The sequence below is a fragment of the Theropithecus gelada genome, chromosome 10 (genome assembly GCF_003255815.1).
Source record: "Theropithecus gelada isolate Dixy chromosome 10, Tgel_1.0, whole genome shotgun sequence".
Lineage (NCBI taxonomy): Eukaryota > Metazoa > Chordata > Mammalia > Primates > Cercopithecidae > Theropithecus > Theropithecus gelada.
The window spans coordinates 45,936,428-45,947,981 of NC_037678.1; the positions used below are offsets into that span (position 1 = coordinate 45,936,428).

Sequence of the window (11,554 nt, forward strand, 5' to 3'; positions counted from 1 at the left end):
AAAAAAAAAAAAAAAAAAAAAAAAGAAACCCTAGAGGAAGCTTTTTTAAACCCCACTGCCCTGGGCTGCACCCCAGACCCATGCATCAGAATCTGCAGGGGTGGGGCCCAGGTATCATGGTTTCGTAAATTTCTGCAGGTGATTCCACTGTGCAGCCAAGTTTGAGAACCAGCCATCTAGTGGCATTCATGAATTTTTTTCTGAGATGGAGTCTCGCTCTGTCACCCAGGCTGGAGTGCGGTGGTGCCATCTCAGCTGACTGCAACCTCTGCATCCCAGGTTCAAGCAAGCCTCCTTAGCCTCCTGAGGAGCTGGGACCACAGGCGCCCACCACCACTTCCAGCTAATTTTTGTATGTTTAGTAGAGACAGGGTTTTACCATGCTGGCCAAGCTGATCTCGAACTCCTGACCTCAGGTGATCTGCCCGCCCCAGCCTCCCAAAGTGCTGGAGTTACAGGCGTGAACCACCGTGCCTGGCCCGTGAATGTTTTAAGTAGTATTCCAATGGTCATTTTAGCTTTTATTCCAACAATTCTACGTTTCTTTTAAGGTTAGAAAAAAAGTGTAAGTAGCACAGCTAAACTGGCACTTCATGGACATTATTAATATGGACAGGGCAACTACGCGTGAGCTTTAGTGTTCTTCCCAACAACAGGTGAGACATCCCTTCGGGTGTGAGTTGGATGTAGTTTAAATGCTGAAAGCCCAGCCTGAGCAACATAGCAAGACCCTGTCTCTACAAAAGACTTTTTTAAATTAGCCAGGTGTGGTGGCACACTCCTGTGGTCCCAGCTAGCCTGGAGGCTGAGGCGGGAGAATCACTTGAGACCCAGGAGGTGGAGGTTACAGTGAGCTGAGATCACGCCACTGCACTCCAGCCTAGGCGACAGAGCAAGACCCTGCCTCAAAAAAATTTTAATTTAATTTTAAAAGATCCACCCCCTAGCTGCGAAAGATACCTTCCTGTCCTGCTGGCCTGAATGCAGCTAACAGAACCCTTTCTGAGAACTTTCCTCCTACCAAAGGGCCCAGTGCCCCCGGAGCGGATGGAGCACAGGCTTTTGCCTGACCCAGCCCTCACGAGACGCCCAGCTCTGCTGCTTACTGGCCAGTGCACCTGCTGATGGCTATGATGCGCTAGCCTCTGTCTTCCTCCCCGAGCAATGGAGAAGCTGGTGGGGTTACTAGGAAGCCCTCCCACAGAGCATATGCAGAGAGGGAAGGCAAACACCTCTCCTTGCCCATGGTTAACAGTGCGCACTGAGTGTCTGTCCTGCACCTGCACCTCCCAGCGGCCTCGTTCTCAGATGCCTGACCTGTGGCCCCAGATGTCTGTGATGGGAGGGAGACACTGTGCAAAAGGAAGGCATGTTCCCAAAACCTGGGATGTGCAGAGTACCCCGATGTCTTGGAGGGAGCAGGTCTGGGTGGGACTCCGCTCTGCCGTCAGACGGGCACCTCAGACTGACCAGATGCCCGGCTCCCGGTGCACCCTGGCAGGTGGCACACGCTGCCCGGGCCCCTTTTCTGGTGAGATTAGCACCGCTCACATGCTCACGGCATTGGCCAGGCTTCTCCACTGTAAAGTTCCTATGCTTCCCCTGTGGGAAGGTACTTTGAGACCATGTAACTGTCCCATTGCTCTCCAACTTCACAACCACTCTATTAGTTTCTTATTTTGATTTATTTATTTTTTATTTTTTATTTTTTTGAGCAGCAGGGTCTCATTATGTTGCCCAGGCTGGTCTCCAACTCCTGGACTCATGTGATCCACCTGCCTCTGCCTTCCAAAGTGCTGGGATTACAGGCATGAGCCACCACTCCTGGCCACATCCACTCTATTTGTTTCCTATGGCTGCCCTAACAAATTACCACAAGCTGGATGACTTAAAACAATAGAAATTTATTCTCGCACAGCTCTGGCAGTCAGAGTCTAAAATCAAAGTTTCAGCAGAGCTGTGCTTCCTCCAAAGGCTCAAGGGGAGAATCAGCTCCTCACCTCTTCCAGCTCCCGGTGGCCCCAGGTGTTCGTGGTTTGTGGCTGCATCGTGCCGTCTCTGCCTCTGTGGTCCCATGGCACTCCTTGTCACATGTTTGTCTCTTCTATCTCTTACAAAAACATATGTCAGCCGGGCATGGTGGATCCCAGCAATTAGGGAGGCCAAGACGGGAGGATCACTTGAGCTAAGGAGTTTGAGACCAGCCTGGTCAATATAACAAGGCCTCATCTCTACAAAAAGAAAAAAAAAAGTTTTAAATTAGACAGATACGATGTGTGTCTCTAGTCAGAGCTACTCGGGAGGCTGAGGCAAGGGGATCACTGGAGCCCAGGAGTTCAAGGCTGGAGGCTGCTGTGAGCTATGATCACACCACTGCACTCCAGACTGGGTGACAGAGTGAGACACTATCTCTAAAAAAAAAAAATAGTATGTGTCAGATCAAGTGTAGTGGCTCACACTTGTAACACCAGCACTTTGGGAAGCCAAGGTGGGCAGACGGCTTGAGCTCAGGAGTTCAAGACCAGCCAGGGCAACATGGCAAAACCCCATCTCTACCAAAAATATTAAAAAAAATTAGCCAGGCATGGTGGTGTGTGCCTATAGTCCCACCTACTCTGGAGGCTGAGGTGGGAGGATTGCCAGAGCCCAGGAGGCGGAGGTTGCAGCAAGCCAAAATTGTACCACTGTACTCCAGCCTGGGCAACAGAGCAAGACTCCATATCAAAAAAAAAAAAAAAGAAGAAGAAGAAGAAAAGAAAAGAAAAAGAAAAAAGAATAGGTGTCATTGGATTTAGGGCCACCAGTTATCCAGGATGATCTTATCTTAAGATCACTAACTTAAATACATTTACAAAGATTGTTTTTCCAAATAAGATGGCTTTCACACATTTATTTCCGTTCAACCCCTAAGGCTCACTCATTGTGGCATTCATTGATGAGTCTTGCCTGAACTCATCATTATGATGATTTGCCAAGTGCCAAAGATTGCTTTCTAATTCCATCTCACCTTCCCAGCCGCTCATTAGCATCCTACTGTCCCTTCTCCACATTTTTAAATTGATTTACACCAGTGGGCTTTCTTCTTTTTTTCTTTATTTTTTGGGTTGGGGGCTCACTATGTTGCCCCTTCTGGGCTCAGTGATCTTCCCACAGTGCTATAGGCAAGAGCCACCACGCCCGGCCCTTCTTTCTTTTCTTTTATTTCTTTCTTTCTTTCTTTTTTTTTTTTTTTTTTTTTTGAGACTGGATTTCGGCTGGGCACAGTGGCTCACACCTGTAATCCCAGCACTTTGCGGGGCGGGCGGATCACTTGAGGTCAGGAATTCAAGACCAGCCTGGCCAACATGGCAAAACCCCATCTCTACTAAAAATACAAAACATTAGCCAGGTGTGGGGGTGCACACCTGTAGTCCCAGCTACTTAGGAAGCTGAGGGACGAGAATCACTTGAACCTGGGTGGGGGGTAGAAATTGCAGTGAGATGAGATCACATCACTGCACTCCAGCCTGTGTAACAGAGCAAGACTCAGTCTCAAAAAAACAAAGAGGCCCTCCCCGCCGCCAAAAAAAAAAAAAAAAAAGAGACTGGATCTTGCCTATCACTCAGGCTGGAGTGCAGTGGCAGGATCATAGCTCCCTGCAACCTCAAACTCCCAGGCTCCAGCAATCCTGCCTCCTCAGCCTCCCACAGAGCAGGAATCACAGGCATGCACCACTGCTTCAGACTCCCCTTTTGTTTGTCTAAGTCATTCATTTTTGTTGTATTTTATAAAAGTCTTGCTGACTGACAGACTGAAAATAAACAGGACTGAGCCCCCACCCCTGATAGATGGCCAAGTGCTAGTCATGGATACTTGTGGGGTGGGGGCGCAGTCATCCTCAGGGTCCCCCACATTTAATTCCTGAAACCTGCATCTCTGAATTTCAACTCTAGGGAGATGGAGTTTATTGAGCGCCTACTGTGTACCTGAGAATTTCCACCTCCATCCCGGCCCCGTCCACTCCTCACTGATTCATCAAATGGGCTCCTACCTGGTCTCCACCCACCCTCTGCCTGAGAGCAGTGATCTGAAAACAAAACCCCAAAACTCTCCAGTAGCTTCCCAGTGAACTAAGTCCAAAGCCCACACCTCAGCCTGCAAGGTGCTGCCTGACCAAGGCCTGCCCATCGTCTGGCCTCATCCCCACCACTGGCTCTTTGTGCTGCCAGCCCAGTCGCCCAGGCCTTCAGTCTGCTTCTGACACGGGCCAGGCCTTGTTCCCATCATACTTTTGCATATGCTGTTCCCTCTGCCAGGAATGCTTTTCCACACCCTTCCCATGGCAGGTCTGTGTCATCCTTCAAGTGTCCGCTCTAAAGATGCCTCTTCCAGGCAGCCCAGACGGCCTGGTCTGAAGTACCCATCCCCCACCAACATTCTCTCTATTCCTTCCCAGAACGGTTGGGGAATTGTAAATCTCTAGGCAGGGCGGGAGCTCAGATAGGATTTTCATTTCTTATGCAAATATGTCTGCCCTTCTTCCCTGATGGCCTACGGATTCTCCAGCTTTTCCCAGTAGAGACCGCAGGATGGGACCACTGAGTTCTAGCCTGGGATGCACACAGTTCATCCGCGGCAGGGAGGTTTCCTGAGCAGGGAGGCTGGGTAATCAGTATTCCAATGCAAGTGACATGAGCAGGGGCCGGCTGGGATCCTAGCTCCCACCCACCATTTGATGATCCCATCTGGGAAACGAGAGCATGATGGTGTCTTCCTTGGAGAGGAGTCACTGCAAGGATTCATGGTAGTAGGGCCAAAGGGCAAAGGGCATCAGTGTCATAAATGCTCTACCACTAGTGGCCACCATCCTCGCTGGACAGTCACCTCCGTGGCAGGGACCAGATCTATTCTGTTCATCACCATGTGCTATAAATGAGCCAGCACATAGTAAAGGATCAATAAATACCTTATACATGAAGGGCTGGTAAGATGGAGGACCCAGAAATTTACTAAAAGGTGATTTCAAACCTCCAGGATCAGTCAGGATGCCCATGTGTGCTTTGCTGTGAGTGGAGCAAGGGTGTAGCCTTGACATGGGGCACAATGGAAAGTGGGAGGGAGGGGCTGATGTGGGCAAAAAACATTTCGCCTGGACAGCCATGGTGGCTCACACCTGTAATCCCAGAACTTTGGGAGGCGGAGGCAGGTGGATCACTTGAGGGCAGGAGTTCAAGACCAGCCTTGCCAACATGGTGAAACCCCGTCTCTACTAAAAATACAAAAATTAGCCGGACATGGTGGCAGTGCCTGTAATCCCAGCTACTTAGGAGGCTTAGGCAGGAGAATCGCTTGAACGCGGGAGGTGGAGCTTATAGTGAGACAAGATCACACCATTGCACTCCAGCCTGGGCAACAGAGCAGGACTCCATCTCCAAAAAACAATAGAGACACAGTCTTTCCACGTTGCCCAGGCTGGTCTTGAACTTCTGGGCTCAGGTGATCCTCCCACCTAGGCCTCCCAAAATGCTGGGATTACAGGCTTGAGCCATTGTGCCCAGCCCTGACTTTTAATCTTTTTGTTTTTTTTAAAAAACAACTTTATTAGCCAGGCGTGGTGGTATACACCCATAATCCAGCACTTTGCGAGGCCAAGGCAGGTGGATTACTTGAGCTCAGGAGCTTGACATCAGCCTGGGCAACACGGCAAAACCTCATCTCTACAAAAAATTAGTCGCTACAAAAATCAGCTGGCTGTGGTGGCGGGTGCCTAGAATCCCATCTACGTGGGAGGCTGAGGCAAAGAATTGCTTGAACCTGGGAGACGGAGGCTGCAGTGAGCCAAGATTGTGCCACTGCACTCCAGCCTGGGTGGCAGAATGAGACCCTGACTCAAAAAAATAAAAATAAAAAAATTAGCCAGGCATGCTGGCACGCTTCTGTGGTCCCAGCTACTCTGGAGGCTGAGGCAGACTTAAGCCTGGAAGGTGGAGGTTGCAGTGAGCTGAGATTGCACCACTGCACTCCAGCCTGGATGAGAGAGGATGACAGAGTGTGACTCTATCTCAAAAATAAAAAAATAAATAAACTTCATTGATATATAAGTTACATATCATAAAATTCAATACCCATTGTTAGTGCACAATTTTGTGACTTCTAATATTTTTTGCATATGCATAATCATTATCATAATCCAGTTTTTAAATATTTGTATCACCCCTGGCAGGTCGTGGAGCTTGCAGTGAGCCGAGATCATGTCACTGCACTCCAGCCTGGGCAACAGAGCAAGACTTTGTCTCAAAAAAAAAAGTTTCACCCAAAAAGTTCCTTCGAGTGCTGAAGTTTTAAAGCCATTCCCTTTACATTCTGATACCCGAAAATAAACCTTGAAATCCCCCAAGGCGAAAATATTCTCCTGAGGGACCCAAGTTAGCTCCTATTTCCCATCCTTGGGAGAAAGCTCTTTGGGTAGGGTGCTATCTACTTGGCATAATGAGTACTATTTAATTTGCACACTGTGCCCCCCTTGCCCCATGAGATAAAGAGAGGGATGGCAGTGGATGGCTGGGAGCCCACAGAGAGACAGTGCCTGGTGATCTGGCAGAGGCTATTTTATCATCTCCAAGTAAAAAATGGAGAAAAAATTTGAGACTCCAAAGAGATCCCACCTAAGAGGGGGAGTGATCACTCACTGAAAACATAACACAAACCTGGTTTTTGTGATCTTTTTTCTGATCTCTGGTGTGTCAACCAAAGCAAGTTTTTCTCAGCCTGTCAGGCTCTGGTGTCTTGAGATGCTGAATGCGATTGCAGGAAGGAGGAGGAATTGAGTGATGTCCTCAAACACATGTGAGTAACACTTGGATAAGCAAAACTGTCTTGAGTGCAGAATTTCTCAGAGCCCTCCATGTGCTGGGGAGGACTATGAAGCCCCAAAAGGGAGCTGCTGGACCAGGCAAGTCATTTTTCAGGGAAGATGGAATTGGTACCCACAGAACACCTCTCATGTCTCAGGCCTCTGGAACACAGTTACATGAGAAATGGTAGCAAAGCCTCCAGGTGCACAATGCCTGTTTCAAATGCTGAGCTTGGGGCTTTGTGCTGGTTATGTCTTTAGATGACATAGCAGTCCTAGTTTATTTGTTTGTTTGTTTTTTGAGACAGAATTTCGCTCTCGTCGGCCAGGCTGGAGTGCCGTGGCGCGATCTCGGCTCACTGCAACTCTGCCTTCTGGGTTCAAGCCGATTTTCCTGCCTCAGCCTCCCAAGCAGCTGGGATTACATGCATGTGCCACCTTGCCTGGTCAATTTTGTATTTTTATTTTTATGTGTTTATTTATTGAGATGGAGTCTCACTCTTTCACCCAGGCTGGAGTACAGTGGCTCAATCTTGGCTCACTGCAACCTCCATCTCCTGGATTCAAGCGATTCTCCTGCCTCAGTCTCCCAAATAGCTGGGATTATAGGCATGCACCACCATGCCTGGCCAATTTTGTATTTTTATTTTTCTTTATATTGATTTATTTATTGAGACAGAGTCTCACTCTTTCGCCCAGGCTGGAGTGCAGTGGCGCAATCTTGGCTCACTGCAACCTCCATTTCCCGGGTTCAAGAGATTCTCCTGCCTTAGCCTCCTGAGTGGCTGGGATTACAGGCATGTGCCACCACACCTGGCTAATTTTTGTACTTTTAGTAGAGACAGGTTTTTGCCATGTTGGCCAGGCTGGTCTCGAACTCCTAACCTCAGGTGATTCACCCTCCTCAGCCTCCCAAAGTAGTGGGATTACAGGCGTGAGCCACTGTGCCTGGCCACAGCCCTGTTTCATAGAAGGTGATGGTCTGAAACTGGAATACTGTGGCCACTACACCAAACCATCTCCCTCGTGAGGCCATTCCTCTCAGAACAGGCACATGGCAAGTACTCAAAAATTAGTAAGCACTGGCCAGGTGCGGTGGCTCACACCTGTAATCCCAGCACTTTGGAAGGCAGAGGCAGGAAGATTGCTTGAGCTCAGGAGTTTGAGAACAGCCTGGGCAACATAGCCAGACCCTATCTCTACAAAAAATAAAAAACCAATTAGCAGGGCATGGTGGTGTGTGCCTGTGGTCCCAGCTACTCAGGAAGCTAAGGCAGGAGGATCATTTGAGCCCAGCAGGTCGAGGCTACAGTGCTAATTGTGCCACTGCACTCCAGCCTGGGTGACAGAACGAGACCCCATCTCAAAAAAAAGAAAAATTAGCGAGTACTGATTTCAATGGAAGAACAAACTGTCGTAGACAGACTCTCCCCAGCTAAGCATTTGGAAACATGCCCAATTCTGGTTAAATAAGATGGTTCGGCCAGGCATGGTGGCTCACGCCTGTAATCCCAGCACTTTGGGAGGTAGAGGCGGATGGATCACCTGAGGTCAAGTTCAAGACCAGCCTGACCAACATAGTGAAACCCTATCTCTAATAAAAATACAAAAAAAAAAATTAGCTGGGCATGGTGGTGGGCGCCTGTAATACCAGCTACTTGGGAGGCTGAGGCAGGAGAATTGCTTGAACTTGAGAGGCAGAGGTTTCTGTGAGCTGAGATCACGCCATTGTACTCCAGCCTGGGCAACAAGAGTGAAACTCCATCTTAAAAAGAAAAAAAAGATGGTTTATGCATATAACGAAATACACAGCAACAACAACAACAAAAATGAGGCATTTCTTTGTGGGTTGACATGGAAAGATCTTAAGACATGTCTTGAAGCAAACAAAATGTATGCACAGCTGGCTTCCACTTAGATGTCTAACAGGCAACTTAGATTTAATTTATCCAAAGGGGAGCATGTTCCCTTCTTTCATAAACAGCCCTTTTGTCATTGTTGTTTGCTTTTTGTGTTTTGTTTTTGAGACAGGCTCTCGCTCTGTTGCCCAGGATAGAGTGCAGTCGCTCGAACATGGCTCACTGCAGCCTCGACTTCCTGGGCTCAGGGGATCCTCCCACCTGAGACTCCCAAGTAGCTGAGACTACAGGCGCACACCACCATGCCTGGCTAATTTTTGTATTATTTGTAGAGCCCATGTTGCCTAGGCTGGTCTCAAACTCCTGAGCTCAAACTCTAGCCTCAGCTTCCCAAAGTCCTGGGATTACAGGCATGAGCCACCATGTCCAGTCCCAAACAGCCCTTCTGATACCCAGTCAGCCTGCTAGATGCCCAGGGCAAAAACTTTGGAGTCAGCCTGGACACTTCTTGTTCTCTTGTTCCTATTTTTCAGCAAATCCTCTTGGCTTTACCTACAAAATATATCCCAACTCTGACCAATTTTCACCTTCTCCTCTACTCTTGTGTTGGCACAACTGTATTCATTTCTCAGGGCTGCTATAACAAATTGTCCAAAACTGATGGCTTCAAACAACAGAATCTTTTTCTCCCAGGGTTCTGGAGGTGAGAGGTCTGAAATAAAGGTGTGGGCAGGGCCACCTTCCCTCTGAAGCCTCCAGGGGAGGGCCCCTCCTGGCTTCTTCCAACTTCTGGTACTTCCTGGTGTTCCTGGGCATCACTGCCATCTCTGCCTCCGTCTCCACATCCTCTCTCTCTGTGTATCTTCCTGTGGCTTCCCCTTTTTATGAGGATACCAGTCATTTAGGGTGGGTCCTAAATCCAGGATAATTTCTTCTCCAGATCTTTAACTACATCTGCAAAGACTCTAAGACCAAACAAGGTCACATTCTGAGATCCCAGGTGGACAAGAATTTGGGAGAAAAACTATTGAACCAAGCACACCAACTCACCAGCATCTTTTGTTTGACGATTTCTCTAGCCTCCAACTGTCTTGGGTTTCTGACCTTGACCTCCTACAGTCAATGTACAAGACAGTAGCCAAAGTGATCCTGGTGAAAATATCAGGTCTCATCCCTGCTGTGTCAACCCTCAAAGGTCCCCACCTCATCTGGAGCAAAAGGCAGACTTCTTCCGAGGGACCACGAGGTCCCACAGTCCTCCCAGTCCCTGCTTTGCAGCCTCTGCTGTCCCAGCTGTTCCTCCAATCTACTGGGCACGGTCCCCCTCTCCAGGCCTTTGCACTTGGTAGCTTTTTCCTAGACTTCTGTTTCTTCTAAACTGGCTCTCTCCCCTCCCCTCCGTGAAACTTTCCAGAAGCCCCAGAAATGCCCATTCCTGCCCCTTTCAATGTTTTCTCCAAAGCGCTTCTCACCCCGGGAACACTCAGTGCATTTTACATATCCGTGGTGTGAGCTGTCTAGGTCCTCACCAGGATGAACTGCCTGAGGGCAAATCTCTTCCTGCTGTGTCCTCAGCACCCAGAACAGTGTCTGGCACACAACGGACACTCTATTGAGTTTTAAATTTTTTAATATATTAAATTTTAAAAATACATGGAACAGCCGGGCGCGGTGGCTCAAGCCTGTAATCCCAGCACTTTGGGAGGCCGAGACGGGCGGATCACGAGGTCAGGAGATCGAGACCATCCTGGCTAACACAGTGAAACCCCGTCTCTACTAAAAATACAAAAACTTAGCTGGGCGAGGTGGCAGGCGCCTGTAGTCCCAGCTACTCGGGAGGCTGAGGCAGGAGAATGGCGTGAACCCGGGAGGCGGAGCTTGCAGTGAGCTGAGATCCGGCCACTGCACTCCAGCCTGGGTGACAGAGCGAGACTCCGTCTCAAAAAAAAAAAAAAAAAAATACATGGAACGGTTCATGAATTTACATGTCATCCTTGCGCAGGGAGCATGCTGATCTCTGTATCGTTCCAATTTTAGTATGTGTGCTGCTGAAGCGAACAGAGTTTAAAGACGTGTTGAATGACTATGTTGAATGACTACATGAATGTACTTATGCCAGAAAACAAAACAGAGGGTGCCCAGAGCCTGAAGCCCACCAATAAAGATAGTTGGGGAGAGGGCAAGAGTGGCCCAGCGACATACAATATGTTTTTAAAACGTGTATTCATTGCCATAGGGATATTTTTCCATCTATCAGACTGTCAAGAACGCGAATACTAGCCAGAGGCCAGGCGCGGTGGCTCACATCTGTATTCCCAGCACTTTGGGAGACCGAGGCAGGTGGATCATTTAAGGTCAGGAGTTCGAGACCAGCCTGACCAACATGGTAAAACCCCGTCTCTACTAAAAATACAAAAAAAAAAAAAAAAAATATAGCCAGATGTGGTGATGCATGCCTGTAGTCCCAGTTATTCGGGAGGCTGAGGCAGGAGCATCACTTGAACCCAGGAGGCAGAGGTTGCAGTGAGCTGAGATTGCACCACTGCACACCAGCCTGGTGGACAGAGTGAGACTCTGTCTCAAAACAAAAACAAAAACAGAATACTAGCCGGCTGCGGTGGCTCACGGCTGTAATCCCAGCACTTTAGGAGGCCCAGGTGGGTGGACTGCTTGAGCCCAGGAGTTTAAGACCACCCGGGGCAACATGATGAAACCCCATCTCTACAAAAAAATTAGCCAGGCATGGTATTGCACAACTGTAGTCCCAGCTACTTGGGAGGCTAAGGTGGGAGGATCACCTGAACCCTGGAGGTAGAGGTTGCAGTGAGCTGAGTTCACGCCACTGCACTCCAGCCTAGGCAA

General features: G+C 48.8%; 1 non-coding gene across 1 annotated transcript; it reads right to left on the reverse strand.

The window, feature by feature from the left end:
- Window positions 1–10,649: 10,649 nt before the first annotated feature.
- On the reverse strand, window positions 10,650–10,751 carry LOC112633834. Its single transcript, XR_003121603.1, has one exon. It is a non-coding gene; the product is annotated as a U6 spliceosomal RNA (small nuclear RNA).
- Between the last annotated feature and the right edge of the window lie 803 nt (window positions 10,752–11,554).